A 20670-nucleotide genomic window follows, 5' to 3' on the forward strand; every position below is an offset into this window, starting at 1 on the left:
CAAGTCCCTAATGTGCTCTTCCTATCAATTTTACACCCTGCCCAATCAGCATCTGAATAACCTATTAAATCAAAAGTGGTTCCCTTTAGGTACAAAAGACCAAACTTAGGTGTATGAACTAAATATCTCAAGATTCTTTTTACTGCCCTAAGGTGAACTTCCTTAGGATCGGCTTGGAACCTTGCACATATGCATACGGAAAGCATAATATCCGGTCAAGATGCACATAAGTAGAGTAAAGATCCTATCATCGACCGGTATACCTTTTGATCTACGGATTTACCTCCCGTGTTGAGGTTGAGATGCCCATTGGTTCCCATGGGTGTCTTGATGGGCTTGGCATCCTTCATTCCAAACTTGGTAAGTATATCTTGAATGTACTTGGTTTGGCTGATGAAGGTGCCCTCTTGGAGTTGCTTCACTTGAAATCCTAGGAAATACTTCAACTCCCCCATCATAGACATCTCGAATTTTTGAATCATTATCCTACTAAACTCTTCACAAGTAGATTTGTTAGTAGACCCAAATATGATATCATCAACATAAATTTGGCACACAAACAAATCATTTGCAATGGTTTTAGTAAAGAGAGTAGGATCGGCTTTGCCGACTTTGAAGCCATTAGTGATAAGAAAATCTCTTAGGCATTCATACCATGCTCTTGGGGCTTGCTTGAGCCCATAAAGCGCCTTTGAGAGTTTATAAATATGATTAGGGTACTCACTATCTTCAAAGCCGGAAGGTTGCTCAACATAGACCTCTTCCTTGATTGGTCCATTGAGGAAGGCACTTTTCACGTCCATTTGATAAAGCTTAAAGCCATGGTAAGTAGCATAGGCAAGTAATATGCGAATTGATTCAAGCCTAGCTACGGGTGCATATGTTTCACCGAAATCCAAACCTTCGACTTGTGAATATCCTTTAGCTACAAGTCGGGCTTTGTTCCTTGTCACCACACCATGCTCATCTTGCTTGTTGCGGAATACCCACTTGGTTCCTACAATATTTTGGTTAGGACGTGGAACAAGATGCCATACCTCATTCCTCGTGAAGTTTTTGAGCTCCTCTTGCATTGCCAACACCCAATCCGAATCTCTTAATGCATCTTCCACCCTGTATGGCTCAATAGAAGACACAAAAGAGTAATGTTCACAAAAATGAGCGACACGAGATCGAGTTGTTACCCCCTTATGAATATCGTCGAGGATAGAGTTCACGGGGTGATCTCTTTGAATCGCCTGGTGGACTCTTGGGTGTGGCGATCTTTGACCCTATTCTTCTTGATCATCTTCCTTTTCTTGATTATTATAATCTCCCCTTGATCATTGTCCTCCTCTTGAGGTGGCTCATTCTCTTGATCTTCTTTTTCATCATCTTGAGCTTGATCCTCATCTTGGGTTGGTGTTGATGCTTGATTGGAAGATGACGGTTGATCTTGTGCTTGTGAAGGCTCTTTGGATTCCTTAGGACACACATCCCCAATGGACATGTTCCTTAGCGTGATGCACAGAGCATCTTCATCATCTAGCTCATCAAGATCAACTTGCTCTACTTGAGAGCCATTAGTCTCATCAAACACAATGTCACAAGAAACCTCAACTAATCCAGTGGATTTGTTGAAGACTCTATATGCCCTTGTGTTTGAATCATAACCAAGTAAAAAGCCTTCTACAGCCTTAGGAGCAAATTTAGATTTTCTACCTCTTTTAACAAGAATAAAACATTTGCTATCAAAGACTCTAAAATATGAAACATTGGGCTTTTTACCGGTGAGGAGTTCATATGATGTCTTCTTGAGGATTCGGTGAAGATATAACCGGTTGATGGAGTAGCAAGCAGTGTTGATTGCTTCCGCCCAAAACCGGTCCGGAGTCTTGTACTCATCAAGCATGGTTCTCGCCATGTCCAGTAGAATTCTATTCTTCCTCTCCACTACACCATTTTGTTGAGGTGTGTAGGGAGAAGAGAACTCATGCTTGATGCCCTCGTCCTCAAGAAAGCCTTTAATTTGAGAGTTCTTGAACTCCGTCCCGTTGTCGCTTCTTATCTTCTTGATTCTTAATCCGAACTCGTTTTAAGCTCGTCTCAAGAATCCCTTTAAGGTCTCTTGGGTTTGTGATTTTTCCTGTAAAAAGAATACCCAAGTGAAGCGAGAATAATCATCCACAATTACAAGACAATACTTACTCCCGCCGACGCTTATGTAAGCGATCGGGCCGAATAGATCCATGTGGAGTAGTTCAAGCGGCCTGTTGGTCGTCATGATGTTCTTGTGTGGATGATGAGTGCCAACTTGCTTCCCTGCTTGACATGCGCTACAAACCCTGTATTTCTCAAAATGAACATTTGTTAGTCCCAAAATGTGTTCTCCCTTTAGAAGCTTGTGAAGATTCTTCATCCCAACATGGGCTAGTCGGCGATGCCAGAGCCAACCCATATTAGTCTTAGCAATTAAGCAAGTATCGAGTTCAGCTCTATTAAAATCAACTAAGTATAACTGACCCTCTAATACTCCCTTAAATGCTACTGAATCATCACTTCTTCTAAAGACAGTAACACTTATATCCGTAAAAAGACAGTTGTAACCCATTTTGCATAATTGAGAAACAGAAAGCAAATTGTAATCTAAGGAATCTACAAGAAAGACATTGGAAATGGAATGGTTAGGTGATATAGCAATTATACCAAGTCCTTTGACCAAACCTTGGTTTCCATCCCCGAATGTGATAGCTCTTTGGGGATCTTCGTTTTTCTCGTAGGAGGAGAACATTCTTTTCTCCCCAGTCATGTGGTTTGTGCATCCGCTATCAATGATCCAACTTGAGCCCCCGGATGCATAAACCTACAAAACAAGTTTAGGCCTTGTTCTTAGGTACCCAAACGGTCTTGGGTCCTTTCACATTAGAAACAAGCACCTTGGGTACCCAAACACAAGTCTTTGAGCCCTTGTGTTTGGCCCCAACATATTTGGCAACTATTTTGCCTGATTTGTTAGTTAAAACATAAGAAGCATCAAAAGTCTTAAATGAAATGTTATGATCATTTGATGCAACAGGAGATTTCCTTTTAGGCATTTTAACATGGGTAGAATGCCTAGAACTAGATGTCTCATTCTTATACATAAAAGCATGATGAGATCCAGAATGAGACTTCCTAGAATGAATTCTCCTAATTTTATGCTCAGGATAACCAGCAGGATATAAAATATAACCCTCGTTATCCTGTGTCATGGGAGCCTTGCCTTTTCACAAAATTGGACAATCTCTTAGAGCCTTGCCTGTTGGAAACCAATGTCATCCTTAATGCCAGGGCGTCTCCCTTTATAGAGCATGCTCTTAGCAAATCTAAATTTTTCATTTTGTATCTCATGCTCATTAATTTTACTAGTTAGTTGTGCTATGTGATCATTTTGTTGTTTAATTAAAGCTAGGTGATCATGAATAGCATCAACATTAATATCTCTACATCTAGTGCAAATAGAAATATGTTCAACAGTACAAGTAGAGGGTTTGCAAGATCTTAATTCGTCTATCTTAGCACATAAAGTAGCATTCTCATTTCTAAGACAGGAAATAGAATCTTTACAAACATTCAAATCCTTAGCCTTAGCAATTAATTTATCATTCTCAATCTTAAGGCTAGAAATAGATTCATTCAATTTGTCAATCTTAGCAATTAAACTAGCATTGTCATTTTTAAGATTGGCAATTGAATCATCATAGTCATTTTTCTTTTCAACCTTAGCAATCAAATTAGCATTTTCAATTCTAAGGTTGGAGATAGTGTCATGGCAAATGCTAAGCTCACTAGTCAATTTTCACATTTCTCTATTTCCTGAGCATAAGCATTTTTCACTTTAACATGCTTTTTGTTTTCCTTAATAAGGAATTCTTCTTGGCTATCCAAGAGTTCATCCTTCTCATGAATGGCACCTATCAATTCATTCAATTTTTCTTTTTATTGCATATTTAAGTTGGCAAAAAGAGCAAGCAAATCATCTTCATCATCACTAGAGCTACCCTCATCACTAGATGTTGTATATTTAGTGGAGGCTCTAGATTTTACCTTCTTTTTGCTGTCCTTTGCCATGAGGCACTTGTGGCCGACATTTGGGAAGAAGAGACCTTTGGTGACGACGATGTTGGCGGCGTCCTCGTCGGTGGAGGAGTCGGTGGAGCTTATGTCAGAGTCCCATTCCCGACACACATGGGCATCGCCGCCTTTCTTCTTGTAGTATCTCTTCTTCTCCTTCCTCTTTCCTCTTTTATCGTTGCCCCTGTCACTGTCACTAGACTTAGGACATTTTGCAATAAAGTGATCGGACTTACCACATTTGTAGCATACTTTCTTGGAGCGGGGTTTGTAATCCTTCCCCCTCCTTTGCTTGAGGATTTGGCGGAAGCTCTTGATGATGAGGGTCATTTCCTTGTTGTCGAGCTTGGAGGCGTCGATGGGGAGCCTACTTGATGTAGACTCTTCTTTCTTTTCTTCTGTCGCTTTGAATGCGACGGGTTGCACCTCGGGTGTGGAGGTGCCGCCTTGCTCGATGATTTGTTTGGAGCCTTTGATCATCAACTCAAAGCTCACAAACTTTCCTATAACCTCCTCGGGAGACATTAGCTTATATCTAGGATCACCACGAATTAATTGAACTTGCGTAGGATTACGAAAAACGAGTGATCTTAAAATAACCTTGACCATTTCATGGTCATCCTATTTGGTGCTCCCGATGTTGCGCACTTGGTTCACCAAGGTCTTGAGTCGGTTGTACATGGCTTGTGGCTCCTCTCCTTGGTTGAGGATGAATCGACCGAGCTCCCCCTCGATCATCTCCCGTTTGGTGATCTTGGTCACCTCATCCCATTCGTGTGCCGTCTTGAGGACGTCCCAAATTTCTTTGGCCATCTTTAACCCTTGCACCTTATTATACTCCTCGCCTCCTTATGCTTGTGGCCGGACTCCCTCGAATGGGTTCTCCCCGAGCTTGCGGACTTGTCGCCACCGGTCACGATCTCCCTCTTGGCGTGATCTCCCGACATCACTTTGAGTGGTTAGACTCTAATGAAGCACCGACTTTGGTACCAATTGAAAGTCGCCTAGAGGGGGTGGATAGGCGAAAACTGAAATTTACAAACTTTAAGCACAACTACAAGCCGGGGTTAGCGTTAGTAATAAAACCGAGTCCGAAAGAGAGGGCGAAAACAAATCAACCAAGAAAAAGCGAGTGACACGGTGATTTGTTTTACCGAGGTTCAGTTCTTGCAAACCTAGTCCCCGTTGAGGTGGTCACAAAGACTGGGTCTCTTTCAACCCTTTCTCTCTCTCAAACGGTCACTTAGACCGAGTGAGCTTTCTCCTTAATCGAACGGGTCACTTAGACCCCTCACAAGGACCACCACAACTTGGTGTCTCTTGCTTTGATTACAAGTGCTTGAAGAACAAGAATGGGAAGAAGAAATCACGATTGCAAAAGCCAAGCAACAAGAGCGACAAATATCACATGGATCACTCTCTCTCTCTTAAGTCGCTAATCACTAATGATCACTTGTCTCAATTGTGGAACTTGGAGAGATTGGAAGCTTTGATTGTGTCTTGGAATGAATTGCTAGCTCTTGTATTGAATGTGAAAGGTTGGAATGCTTGGGTTAAGTGAATGGAGGTGGTTGGGTTGTATTTATAGCCCTCAACCACTTCCTAGCTGTTGCTCCTTTTCTGCCGACCGCGGATGGTCCGCGCCCCTGGTCCGACGGTCCGCCCCTGCACATCAACGGCTACAATCGCAACGGTCAGCAGTAACGGCTATATCAACGGCTACTATGCATTAAATGCATCGTCAGATGTTAGATAAAGGCAGTCGCGGACGGTCCGGTCGTGCACCCTGGACGGTCCATGAGGACGCTAAAATTCATTTTACCGAACCCATCACCTTCGGGTTTTTCGGTTCTTCACCGACCGGACGGTCCGCGCCTGAGGCCGGACGGTCCACGCTTGGTCTCAGACGGTGCTTGCTTTTCCATCGGACGGTCCGTAGTGTGGACTCGCGTTTATGCAGTGTTCCTGTCCGAGAGTCACCTTGGTGTCGCGGACGATCCGCCGCAAGGGCCTAGACGGTCCGTGCTTAGTCTGTTTTTCTAAAAAGCTTCTCCTGTCTGGAATAATCTACTGTATTCCGGACAGTCGATTTAGAATAGTTGTAGATGAACATATGCACCTGTGGAATGATCAACTAGAAAAACTGGTTAGTCCACATGGTTTGTGATGGTCGTCAAACACCAAAATCGATTATAGGAAATGTTGAGACTATTTCCCTTTCACCATGGAAAGATGAGATATATTGAAAGTCCTGGAGACTTTGACATTGATTGTGGAACGACTCCAGGTAAATGTATTGCATAGAGTTTTACTTTTGCCGGTCACAAGGTGATTAGAGAAGTAAATTGACCAGATTAGCAGGCTAGATAGTCATACTATCAAGAGGGGTCAATGACAATTACTTGTGTGAAACTTAGTGCCTCATAGAGCATATAGATGTTGCATTAGCATGAGGACTAATAGTGCTTCCGATTTTGCGAGTTAAAATATTTTCAATAGAGAACTTGAAAAGGGGCTAAGTGTCTGTGTCGTGGATCGTCCGGGCCAGAAGGCCAGACCATCCGCGATCAACTCAGAAAGTTCTACAGATTGGTGTTCTTCGGAGTGGTCTAAAGCATTTGTACTATGGATTGTCTAGGCCTAGTGGTTGGATCGTCCGCGGTCCTGACAAGGGAAGATGTTGATTTGCACAAGTCACTGAGTCTTGTGCGGACCATGCGGTCAAGGGGTGTGGGCCGTTTGCAAGTGCCTAAATTAGTTTGGGCAGGGACTGTATTTTTGGCAAGTTGTATTACAGACTATCCGAGGTTTGAGCTCACACAGTACTAACTCCTAGGTTACGGACTGACCTGCCATGATTGGTGGATCGTCTGCCTGTATTAAAGTCAGGTGGGCAGAGCTCGGGTAGTTAATGTTGCCAAGTCGCAGGCCATCTGCACCTGCCTTTTCTGACAACTTTGACATGTTTTCAAACCACAAAACTAGTTATTACTTGTACGATGGACCGTACGGCCCTAGGGCACAAACCGTCCGTGAATGCGCAGAAAGACGACACCTTGCCCATAATGGCTAGTATTGGTTGGTAAGGTATAAATAGAAGTGGTGCTCATGTGTGGGAGCTCTCTTAGCCATTACTATCGTACATTGAGCACATTGGAGCTTTCAAACACTCTTACTCACCCGCATCGCTTGAGATTACATTCTAGTGAATGATTGAGTGAATCTAGTGCCTTGCATCATCGAACTAATCTCGAGGCACTAGGTGGACAAGAAGCTATTGTCATCGACTTGTCTGTAGGGCCGGACCTGGAGGGGTGCGGGGGGTGCCACGGCACTGGCCCCCCAAAGACATGAGCCCCACCCTCCCAAAAAACATAGGCCTTTGCCATGCTCGTGAGCCTTTCCACTGGATGACTGTGTCTGCGTATCGAACACAATTACACAAACCCCGCGCTGCTCTCTTGGAGTGGAAGTTGGATCGCGGTCGGTCGCACCACCTCCGCCTAGCGCCTGCCCGCCCCCGCCTTGGCGATCGGTGATCGCCTGATCGGCCTGCTCCTGCCACTATACCTACGCGCCCGTGGACGACTGGACCTGGACGCCTGTGCCTGCGCGCCCGGCCACCCGCCGCAGCCGTCTGCGTGTCGTGTTGCCTGCCGCTATCCGCTTGGAAGGTAAATTCCTGCTTAGCTAAAAGATATTTGTGGTACCTTTATTTGTTTTTAATTAGTTTAATTTGCTTTTATTTCTGATCAGCCCATTAAGATAGTGATAAATAATACTCCATCTGTCCTAATTTATATTTCGTTTGACTTTTTTTGGTGAGTTTGATTGACTCGTCTTATTCAAAGTTTTTGCGAAAAAATGAAAAAAATTCAAATTCATACTTAAAATATATTATATGATAAACGATATTACAGCAAAAATTAATGATAAATATGATTTTTTAAATAAGACGGACCGATCAAACTTATGGTAAAAAAGTTAAACGAATTATAAATTGAAATGGAGGAATTATATGTTTATACTTTTATATATAAATGGGTGAATGGGGCTTCCGTATTAGGTTTTGACTTAGGCCCCAAACAGTCAGGAACGGGCCTGCTTGTCTGTGCGTGGACATCCATCACTTACGTACAGCAACAGCATGCAAGCACTGCTCTGCCCAGCTAGCTAGCCATGTACACAGTACACGACGTACGTGCGCAGCGGCACGTGCCACGTACGTATGACATCTATCTGCATAGAGATATTCCGAGCCATATATTATATTACATTAGCTACAGCTATACAGATCGATCTGACAACGACGTACACACGCACCTGCGTGCTTCACTATTTCGTTCCACAGATCTGGCTAGCTAGCTATATAGCTGGGCTATCTATAAAGGACGACGTCATAAGCAGTGACCACCGCACTACCACGATCGACAGTGGCTGGACTGGAGGCGACGACGACGGCGACGGCAGCAGCGCTGCTGCCATGCTCTGCCGATGATCCATGCACTCAGCAGCGTCCTGTACGACTGCACGCACGAACCGGCCGATGGCTTGCGTGCAGACGTGTTCAGCGCCTTCTCTCTAGCGCCATACATGCGCGGCGGCAGCCGGTTGCTGGTACCGTCGTCCCTAGCTAGGCTACAGCTCTGGCTCTTGAGGTACATGCACACGCATATGCTGCATGAAAGAGGCGGGTCGTCGTCCCGATGTCATGATCCCCGGCCGTCCACCCTTCCTGCTGGCGGCGCGATGCTGTGCTTGCGTTGCGTGTAGAGCTCGGACATGGGCGGCTGTCATTTGAGGGCGGGCCACGTACGTACGGCACATCTTTTGGCGTGTCTTGGCACAACACGAACGCGAGTGTCTTAGCTTGGAACGAAGAAAAGATTTATTATATATCATGCCACTGCCACACCCGATCGATATGGCTCGATGTGCGTCATGTGTGTCTAAAGGGCGCGAAGCACGAGAGAGGCAGAGAGAGCTGTGCCGTACGTGAGCCCCACCTCTACTTGCGTGCGTACGTACATGCATGCACGGGGGCGTCTACAGTACTTGCGTACGTGTGTACTGCCGTACTGGGGCGTACGTGCACGACGACGATATATATGTGCACGGCCGGCAGCATATGCCGCCGCAGTACGTGGAGACACGCTAGCTAGCTCGAGGACAGATTTCAGTCGATGACATGAGTGTGCGTTGCATGCATGGACCACGCACGGGCCGACCGGCTGGCGCGCCGCCGTGCATCAGCGCCGTGGATGGTGCGCGGTAGTATACCCATGTTTGTGTGTACGCTTGGAGCGAGAGTCGTAGTCTCGGGTGGTCGGGTCCATGTGGGACGCATGTGCGGGCCTTGGGTACACGTACGCGCGTACGTACGAGCGAGAAGAACTTAGGAGAAATATGCTTACTCATGTTACTCTTAATATAACCTATATCTCCATGTGTGCAACACACATGTTGCATTATATATCTTAATAGATAATAGTGGGGTCGTATTTGCGGTGCCAAATCTACATGAGTTCTGAATGTGTGATTACTGATTAGTCGTTCGTCGTAGCCAAACACACTCACATACGACTTCATACAAAGCAATTATCTTCGAGTGGTTAGTCGACATCACTACTAGTGTCTGTTTGCACGATCTCCATGATATGGTAATACCACCACGGTGAAAACAACAAAACTAGTCTATGATCTAGTATTATGCGGATCTGATAGATATTCACTATTTGTATATATTGTCCACTAAAGTTAATTTGATCCTGATTCTTCGGGAAAAACTGGTCAAGATCTTGAGCATGCCTTTTAAGATATCTAAGTATAGTCTTAATGTCTGCCTAATTTCTTCTGGTTGGGTTTATATTGTGTCTAGCTAGCAAACACTTCGAATGCAATATTAGGTCTCTGGTGGAAATCGTAAGGTATACTAATGATCCAATAACATTGAGGTAAGGAACTTTCGGTCCCAGTGATTCATCATCAACACTCTCTGGTCTGAATTGAATGAGTCAAATTTTTCACTTTAAATGAATCCAATCTTAAGATCATCGAAGCCTTTAAAGGGTGAGCTTTGGTCATATTATTAAATATCTCTCGAGAACCTTCTTACTACACGTCAACTATTGTACAAATATTTATTCAAAAGAAATGCTCGTTCTGCAGACCCAAGCAAAACTTGTCCTTCTCAAGCCTTTTATTTCAAATTCTGTCTTAAGTCAGACGGTGGCACAAATAAAATATTAGCTAGATATAAAATATTAGCTAGATGTGGCAATCACGTGCAGCAGCAGAAACCACGTGTCGCAACAGGCAAGTAGGCCACCAGAACCTCGTCGAGATTATGGTCGAGCACCACTTTAGATATGATATTTTCATTGATCAATAAGCACAAGGCTGAATTACAGGCTCAATGAATAAGCCACAAAGTTTCTAACATTGTGTACTTGTTTAGATCCTTAAGATTCATTCAGTTCATTGAAACTTGATGGTGTATATATGCCCACTAACTGTAAAGTTCTACCCAGATGATTTTTCGGAGCAAGAAAGAAGCACATTGATGAGGGCTTCTTCAGTTACAATATTATACACTCCACGTGTATACAAATTCAGAAATTCTATTTTCTAGAATCTGGCAAACATTGCCGATCTTTGTGAAAAAAAATTTGCTGCAGCCCGGCTGTAAACTAGAAAGTTTACAGCCCCTCAAAAAAGGAGGATAGACCCCACCCGCAGATCAATAACACAACTAAAACGTTACCTAGTGGACCTGCAGTTAAGGTTTATCCTCCTTTTTGTGAGAGGCCGTAAACATCTTGTTTTGCAGCCGGATATTGCAAAAATTTTTACATCTTTGTAGCCGACTAGTAGAAACTAAAAAATCAGATGAATAGGTGATCGAATTTTTGTTCATTCCCTGCAGGGGTAGACATACGAACCCACATGCATGAACGAATGCTACTGACTCCACGCTGCATGCTGAACAATTTCTTGGCTTGCAGAGGCTGCCTGGAGCCCGCGTCCGGAGAACCCGGCCGGCTAAGATACAGCCGCCGCCGCCGCGACGCGAGCTCACGTTATCCTGTCGCTCTGTGCCTCTGTGCTCCTGTCATCCTCTGAGTTTAGTTAGGCCGGCCGCCATCCAGAAATAAAGATGAGTAGCCTGACAAAGCATGCTAATCAAGCATCATATCGGTGGCCGGATTGCGCGCGCCGCCTCCTTCCTTCACCCATAAGCACCGCCGCCCCTGGCCGATGGATCGATACCCGAGTCGAGCAAACACAAACACGTACGTACGAATCCGAAACCCCAGCACACACTATCGCTTAGCTTGCGTACAAACCTCTTACGACGACACAAATAAAACGGGGATTAGCTATCTTTGCCCTCCGATCCCTCGCTCTATATAAACCGTCGTCCGATGCAATACATGACGCACACGCATCCAAGAACTCCACTAATCGCTAATCACAAAGCTAGCTGCTTTCCACAATCCACAGTATCGTCGCGCGCAGAGAGCATCACGTACGTCGCATCGCCGCCTTCCATTCGATCGTCATCGGCAGCGAGCGCAATGGGAAACGTGGAGGCGACGCCGTCGTCCGTCGCCCCCCATGTGGACCGTCCGGAGCGACGTACGACGTAGAGAAGGAGTTGTGCAGCGAGGTCGTGAACTTCACGACCTACGCCGCGCCGTCGCAGAGGGCACCGTCACGCGGTACATCCCTAGTATTTCGTGCTAATCAGCGGCAACACATTTTTTGGCGACTCCGCTGGGGACGACAGTGTTTCAGATTTATTAAACCAGTCTACACTGGCCGATTCTAAAGATCTCGACGGCGTTCCCCAGGCAACGATATCTTTAGGCCGACTTTTGAGAGTTTGTTGGGCTGACGGATAGCAAGAATTTAAAGACTATAAGAAGAATCAAGGATTTGAAGACTACATGAAGAAGCAGCTCGAGGAGTTGGAGAGATGGTACCTCTCGCACTTTACGGTGGATTGCCATCAGTTGGGCCGTCAAGAAGAAGGAAGTGGATGTCATCTCCATAAAGGATTTCACACTTTTTGGCTCGACGTCGTTTGTGCCCCAGGTGGCCTACCGACCTCGGGCATCATCTTCACCTCTATTCAACTCTATGTCGTCTAGAGCCGTCTTGGGTGGCCTGCCAACCTCCAAGACGATCATAGGATCTTACCCCTCCCGAGGGCAAGAATCATGTTATACATTTATGATGTGTTCCTCAACTTAATTTCTTAACTCCTAGTTGACTATACGTCGTCTAGGGATTCCTCGAGTGACTTATTGACCCGGAGCACCATAAGATCTCTCCTCCATGTGCGAGATCTAGGTTTTTGCAAGGAAGAAGACGACCATACGCCATCGCGAAATGTCCGACCTAGAGTACGTATCGTTAGGAACGACGTAGGGAAGGAGTCGCCCCTGCAGCAAGGTCGCAGACCATCCGGCCTAGAGCCATGGATCGTACGCGCCACCGTAGAAGGCATCACTAGATGGTACACCTCTAGTGTTTGGTGCCAGATCGACGTCAGCACTAGTTTTCTTGAATCTATCACAACCGTTAGATTTAATTTATGGTTAAAATCGTATGGTGCCAAAGAAGGACATGAACTGATGAACACATAAACTCACTCTCACAGCCGTTAGATTTAATTTATTGTTAAAATTATACAGTGCTGAAGAACGACAAAAACGCAGAAACTACCCAGAGCTCCTCGGCTTCAAGCTCGATCGAGGGCACCATGAGCACTTCCGTGGAGTAGCGTGGATGCGGCAACATCTACAGCCTGGATGTTGAGTAGCTCCATTTGGGTTGTGAGGCCCGACGAGCGAGCACTCCTTAAAGCCACGACAAACAAACCTGCAGGATATTCGAAGAAAATAAGCAACATCTTTTTCTCCTTTAGTGATGAGATCAGCAACAATTTCAATTGGCGGCTGGTCATGTCGCATGTGGGTTTGGATGGATGTTTTCTGGACACTAGATGGCCTAGCGTCCTGGCAAACAAAGAATCTGGCTAATTGTTTAAGGTGTCTTGTAGAAACATCAAAGGTCAGCAGTAAATGCAGCATGCTTACTTTCTGAATATGCATGGTAAATGACCTGCGGCTTCTCTCATCCCGTATCCTCATCCCATGCCTCCTCCCGTGACGTGGCACACACTACAGAGAAAAGTTGACGGACAGCTCATTTAACAGAAGTTAAAGCAGCGGACGGCCATGAGTACGAAACGAATAAAAAATAACTAAAGCTTATCCTCGACCTTTCGTTCTCACCCACAGCCTAGCACCATCTTGTCTTGCCCACGAGAGAAGCAAACTCAAGATCCACATCGCCTAATCGCCTTGCGTCAGTGCTTCTGCTTGCTGTCTGCCGCGGCTGCACGGATGAGAGAAGTTGCATCCTTCTGACTCTGTTGCTCGCCTTCAGACACCCGTCCGTCGCCTCTAACACCGGTGCGTTGTTTGGTCTTCCCTGTGAGTTCGCAGCCACCGCTAGCTGCGAGGAGGCGCACAAAAAAGACGTCGAGGCTGCCGCTGTCCCACATGTATTTGTATATTTTCTTCATGGTCGAGATTTGCAGGTAATGACCGATTCTCTTAAGCGTTGGCTAAAATTGTGTTTTGTCATTGTAATTTCTGAAGAAAATAGTATCCGTAAATGTAAATCCAAGATTCTCATTCAAACCTAATAGTACCAAGCAAAATAGTTAACAACCTAATGTTTAGAATACTAGGGAAACATAGTATAGAAATCTGGACTAAATGGCTGAATTGGGCTATGTTGCTGCAGTGCTTGGTTTTGCTAGAACATTGACATCAGATTAACCCAGGGTGGGGGCACTGATGCACCTTCAACAACATTCTCTGTTGTATGCATGTGGTTTCGGTTGTTGGGGATCTCCAAGTGGCCTTGAAATTGTTGTACCATCTCTGATGCTTGTGGATGTGGTGGTGGTGCTTGCGCCATAGTATTAGTGTCTTTTTTATCCTTTTCCTGTTTCGTGATGATTTCTCTAAGCCACCAATAGGTCTTGCTGATCCACGAATTTCCTTTGCCTTGACCTTGACACCCCTTGGCTTCCTAGCACTACAGGAAACGCCTAAATTTTCGTAGGCCGATATATTTTCGTCGGCCGGCCCACGAAAATAGAAGGTTATTTTCGTCGGCCTTTGGGGCCGACGAAAATACGGCCTATTTTCGTGGGCCCGGGCATATGTTCGTCGGCAGGCCCACAAAAATAAGGGCGCTATTTTCGTCGGCCTAGTAACCGACGAAAATAGTTGTTATTTACGTGGGCCGGGGCTGTGCCGACGACAATACGCCATCTATTTTCATCGGCTTTAGGGGGGCCGACGAAAATACGACATTTATTTTCGTCGGCCCCAATGCGGCCGACGAAAATAGACGCCCTAAATCGTCCCGGACGCGCGACCGCACCTTCTCTCTCCCTCTCGCTCCTTTCTCTGTTTTGAGCGCCGCCGCACGCCGAACTCCGTCCGTCGCGCGCGCCGTCGCCTGCCCTCGTCGTCCGTCGCGCGCGCCCTCGCCTGACCTCGCCGTGCGTCGCGCGCTCGCCGCCGCACTCGCCTGCCCTCGCCGCCGCACTGCCCGAGGTCTCCTGCCCTCGCGCGCTCGCCGCCCTCGCGCGCTTGACGCCGCACGCTCCTGCACTCGCCTGCCCTCGCCGCCGCACTCTCCTTCCCTCGCCTCCCCTCGCCGTCGCGTGCGCCCGCCTGCCCTCGCCATCGCGCCCCGCCTGCCCTCGCCGTCCGTCGCGCGCGCCCGTCCGTCCACGCCGAGCTCGACTGTCCACGCCGTCCGTCGCGTGCGCCCGCCGTCAGTCCACGCCGAGCTCCGTCGCGCGCGCCCGCCGTCCGTCCACGCCGAGATCCGTCGCGCGCGCCCGCCGTCCGTCCACGACGCCCTCGTTCCCCGCGGTGAGCCTCCCCGTCTCCCTTCTTCCCCCTCTGTCATGTACAGCGAATTCGTCTTCGGCGCTCGCTGATTTGGTATTCGTCCGTCCGGCCTGTGCCAAGTGGCTGGGGGAGGGACGTGGCTGCGGCCTGCGACTTGGCGCTAGCTAGCTAGCGGGGCGCGACGGGGAGGAGAGGGCTGCCGCCAGCCAGCCGAGGACCGATGGTTCTTGGACTCCAATCCACACCCAACTACATCATTTCCTTGCTTGCCGAAGTGTGCTACCACATATGTTTGTCTCATGCCACTCGTTGGAGTTTGGTGAGAACAATAGTGTTGTCGTGATTGAGCTTGGCATGAGTGGCGAAGAGGTTGGCAGTGAGAGACTTAGCGCTAGCTAGCTAGCGAGACGCGACGGGGAGGAGAGGGCTGCCGCCAGCTAGCCGAGGACCGGCGTCACGGACCCGTCAGCGCACATGCGGGACTGACGACGAGTCCGGCCAGCCGGTCGGGGTCGGACCGCTTCGGCACACGCGTATTTGGACCGTAGCGAACCATTATTTTTTAATGTTTATTTTTTAATTCATATTTGTCTCTGAGTTAACCGTAGCAAACCGTATGCGTCACCCGTTCGGGAACGGCGAACGTCACATTGGCTTGTGAGGTTCGCTGTTCCGGAATTGTCCACGTATTTTGGACAGCCTAAGAGTGTAGGCCGATGCTTGTGATTTGTGACATGTGCCTTACGATTGACGCGGAATTTCGGTTGTGTAACCCAGTTGTTCTCCAACACACCATGTTCAGGCGTGTGCTTGGAGAGCAGCGGGGTTATGCTGCCGAAATTTCGCGGCAATCGTAGGCTACACGACACAAATCACAAGCATCGGCGTACACTCTTGGGTGGGTTTAGGGCCTTTACCTAATAGGGAGTTCACCTAAGCCATGGACGATCGTTGATGTTCTTTGTCTTTTGTTTAGCCTTTGAAATGGACGGTGATCGGAGGATGATGTATGACAGGTGGAGAAAGGATGGGGCACATTCGAATGAATGGATGGGTGTAACAAAGGCTTTTCTTGAGCACGCTTTCAAAGATGCAACTGGTCGTCTAGTGAAGTGTCCTTGCAATCGCTGCGAGAACAAGTGGCCTCAGAAGAAGGAAGAAATGGAGAAACACCTTTGCAAAAGTGGGTTTATGCCGAACTACCTTGTATGGTACCGACATGGAGAGTCTATTAGACACGTTGACGCGGAGGTGGAACTTGATGACGATCATGATAGGATGGACGACATGTTGCATGATCTTGGTAGGGATGTTGAAATGAACGCTGAGGAGCCGGGGCAGCTTCCACGCGATGCTCAAGAATTCTTCCGGCTACTCGCCGCGGGAGAAGAGAGACTGCACGAGCACACTCAGATGTCAGTTCTTGGGACTCTCACAAGACTAATGGCGATAAAGTCGAGGCACAACATTTCAAACAGTGCTTACAACGACATCGTCCAACTGATGGGCGAGGTTCTCCCGGAATATGTTCCCAGGTTATTTTCGTCGGCCACCACCTAGGCCGACGAAAATAGCCTGCACGTATTTTCGTCGGCCACCACCGGCCGACGACAATTGATGGTCGACTGCCTATTTTTGTCGGCTTTGGGAAAGCCGACGAAAATAGCCGCCTATTTTCGTCGAACTTATTTTCGGCGGCTATTTTCGTCGGCCTGCCGACGAAAATACTCTATTTTCGTCGGTTTAGGCTTATTTTCGTGGGTTTTTGGCCCACGAAAATTTAGGCGTTTCCTGTAGTGTAGTCTGCACAGTTTCCTTTGAGCCTGTAAATAATTACATTAGGAGGTGCAACAATGAAAACAATAGTTAAATGAAATGTTAATAATATATTTATGTGATATATTGTAGGTACCTCGTGGAGTAGAGGAACTGTTCAGGTTTGAGCTAGGCTTAATCTTCAAATTATTCTCTGTCTTCTGCCAATTTCTCAGCTGTTTGTGTACAAATACTATAAGTTTCTTCAGATTCTGCAGCTCGAGCGAGTATACAATTGTAAACTCGTGTTAAGTTACTGAAGCGATTCGATAACTGGACTTTAGGATCATCATGCATGGTAAGTGTGCTAGGTATATGTACCACTTTTGCACCAATTGTCCACCTCTTTAGTATGTATTCCTCAGGAACTGATTTAATACTATTGATATCCAGTATCTTTAGTGCATGAGAGCATAGGATTCCAGCAAATTCAAATTTCTTGCAGCTGCACCTCACTTTTAACTCCAAAGGTGAGAACTTAACAGTATGTTCATGATGCTTTCCATGAACTTTTACTTTATACACATTCTCTGCACCATCATCGCCACAACAAAAGAAGTAACAATTTAAAGTTTGCAACACCTGTTCCTCAAATAATCTAAACACCACTGGTGTATACACTTTTGCTGCTTGCTTTAATATTGTCAATTCTGCCTTTGGCACAGGTGTGCTCTGTGTTGCTTTGAAGTCACTTGTAACTTCTTCATATCGTTTGTCCCTAAGCAGACTGTCAAAGTGCTCAAAAAAAGTAAGCATGTCATACTTTACACTGATGTAGCCTTTTATTTCATTGTTTAAGCTTTCATTTCTTTGTGTAGAACTCATATCAGCTGAGAATGAGTTTCTACCATATACTAGTGCCCAATGATATCTTTTTCAAAAAGGCATTTCAGCCAAATGTTACCTTGAAGCTCAAACCTCTCAAGCAATATGTTCCATGCATGTATAAAATCATCCTCTTCTTCTGACCTACTGGCACATGCACCGTGTCTCTGACCTACTAGCACTCTTATTTTTGTCAACTGAATTTGACCTTTTGTCAAAACGACGAGCTCCTGTTAGTGTCAAAAATTGGTTCAGATTACATGGTCATAGGATCAGTTATTGTAATAAGAATAGTTGACGTCAAATACCTTCACGGGAGCAACAAAATACCCTAGTCTTGATATTTAAAGAAGTCCCCACATAATGGCAGTCGTTCCTTCGGATACTGAAACCTATCTCTCTAGCATAAGCATTATAAAAGTCATATGCCTCTTGCTCAGAGTTAAATTTCATTCCAATTTTTGGAACCATGTCTTCTGGACAATTATTCACTATAGATGCACCAATTTCTTCGATCTCCTAATTTAAAGGGATGTGCAGAATGAAGTTAGTAGTAAGGATGTACCTAACATGTTGGTTTCAGGTTTTATTCAATGGATGCATCCAGGTTCTAGGAGAGAATCATGAGTAAACTTGTTGGCAGGATTTAAAATTGAAAAACATATCATTCACCTGTTCACCCTCAAGATGGGACTCTACGCCAGGATGGTCCTCGAAACCATCCGCTTCTCTAGCACCAGGGCGCATCATCGGCAGGCGTTGAGTTGAGAGATTAGGGGAGCAAAAACTTTATTATTGTAGGCGTTGATTTGAGAGAATGAATACATCATGATGTGTGGGGAAAAGAAAGGATGAGAAAAGGCGGGAATGGTAATATATTATATTTCTCTTTCCCGCTGTTTTTTTGCTTATGGATATGATTGGACGTCTGATTTTTTTTCTTGACGTCTAGTATTGTCTACTCCGTTAGACTCCTTTCTTATTTGAGAATGGGTCCACATAAGAAATAAATCCAATAAAAATAGCCATGTGGCAGGAGGAGGCATGGGATGAGGATACGGGATGAGAGAAGCCGCGTCCAAATGTTATTAAGCTTACTCCCGTCCCGATCGGTCACATTGAACACAGAATACGACGTGGACCAAAAAAAATAGAAGAAATCCATCATTACAGGTCATGCAACCAAACATATTACTGCTAATTGCAAGTCAAATTCCATTTAGAACCAAAAGGCTTTATATCCAGTACCATCCATGAACCAAATTGTCGTCCGAAGAAATTAAGCCTCGGTGATGACGTACGAGGTTGAGATCGAGAAGGACATGAACTACTTCCAGTAAAATGCCATGCTTCTTGACCCTACCAACCTAGCAAGAAATCAAAAGCTCCATCTTAAATTAAATGGGCCTCCATTTGCCTATAGAAGTTTCATAATGGGCTCAGAAGGCCCGTTGTGGCCCACTCTATCTCGTGAAACGGGTGTCTGTGGCCGGTTGCCCCGTCCTCGTCCCTGCTCAACTGCAAAGCTACAGATCCCCGGCCGGGCCACAAGGCCAGAACTCTGAACTTTCCTGGTCCCTAAACCCAGATCTCTCTTTGGAGAAGCCCAATCCAACCGGACGTGCGGACGAAGCTTGGTCGTGTCTTGCATGCGCCGGTCAGTGCTATTGAGATCTACGTCACCACGGATCACCAGATCCGCTCCCTTCCCTCCCGTCAGCAGTAGAGGCGCAAGAAGCTGTAGAGTACCCGTCTCCCTTCCCATAAACACGACAGAGGAAACACACGAGATACAGGATATAGGGTTGGGCCTCTGGCCTCTTTCTGATCTATCTAATATGAAGGGGTGTACAGGTTCCTTATATAGAGATGTGAGACCCCTCAGGGGCAAAGCAGGTATTTGCCCATATAACCCTAACTAGGGTTACTTAACACTCCCCCTTGGGCGAATACCGCGACCAACACATGTCTCGTTAAAATTCCGAAAAACCCAGTGGGAAAAATATGGAGAAAGAGAGCATGGTGATACAAATTGCATTTGCACTTTGTTGCCTCGTTAAAAACCTCATGTGAGAAACTTCAAGAAAACTCACAAAGGGAAAAAGAGTACAACAGTTGTCATTGGGACAGATTTCGATCCTCTGAGATCTAGATTCTATCGAATCTTCTACAAGGGCTAACTTTTAGAAATGTGCTCCCCCTGATCCTTGCAAAATCGTATCAATAAGGCAAAACATCTTCTTCTAGAAGTAGATGCACATAAAGATTTAGCAAACAGATTGCATATCCTTGCAAGGACTATTTCAGGAACTTTACCTCTACTCACTTCTAGGATGTACGAGGTAAGTGCACGTATCAATATAAATAAGCCACTTTGATTGATGGTGTTCGATCGACTAGATCTATATATTTGATAGAAAGTTCCATAAAGGTTCACATATTGATCATCAAGCTCACACCTTCAGGGCATAGAATATGACATTTATTGTCTCACGGTTGTGATCAATATAAGCTTCGCTCCCCCTGACGATGGCATCTGTCAAAGTCTTTATCCCTCATAACTCAAGCATATTCTTCAAGATATATGTCTCATTGTTCATCTGGAATAACGAGAATGAATGAGGTTGGGGTGCTATCATTTTCTATCTTACACCACAATTTATACATAGTTGTGCAAAGCAAATAACATGTCCTTCAATAGGACTTAGGGGATAATATAGTTGCAATAGTACATATTCTAAATATGACACATCGCTCCAGGCGTTCATCCATCGCAACATCTATGATGGTGTAACAAAAATCAATCAAAGATCATAATCCATCAGGGATTTTTCATCGATCAGATACATCGTTATAGTCTGTCATTCTGGCACAATGGGGATATTTTGCCAGTAACACCTAAACCTTATAGGTTTCTGCCATCAGGGCTTTAGAGGATACCGTAATTCCACATATGGTGGAATACACGAGTGTACATACACTTGGTAAAACT

At 45.8% G+C, this 20670-nt stretch overlaps 1 long non-coding RNA gene across 3 annotated transcripts; it reads left to right on the plus strand.

Moving 5' to 3' along the window:
• Positions 1-13340: 13340 nt before the first annotated feature.
• On the plus strand, positions 13341-18619 carry LOC109940193 (uncharacterized). 3 transcript variants are annotated; one of them, XR_002262788.2, is made up of 6 exons: positions 13343-13702; positions 16947-16975; positions 17063-17151; positions 17247-17323; positions 17519-17601; positions 18262-18619. It is a non-coding gene; the product is annotated as an uncharacterized lncRNA (long non-coding RNA). The 3 variants fall into 3 exon arrangements; XR_002262787.2 differs by having other exon boundaries at positions 17072-17151; positions 18262-18565; XR_002262786.3 differs by having other exon boundaries at positions 13341-13702; positions 16947-17151.
• The last annotated feature ends 2051 nt before the right edge of the window (positions 18620-20670 follow it).

This window comes from Zea mays, chromosome 6 (genome assembly GCF_902167145.1).
Source record: "Zea mays cultivar B73 chromosome 6, Zm-B73-REFERENCE-NAM-5.0, whole genome shotgun sequence".
Classification (NCBI taxonomy): Eukaryota; Viridiplantae; Streptophyta; class Magnoliopsida; order Poales; family Poaceae; genus Zea; species Zea mays.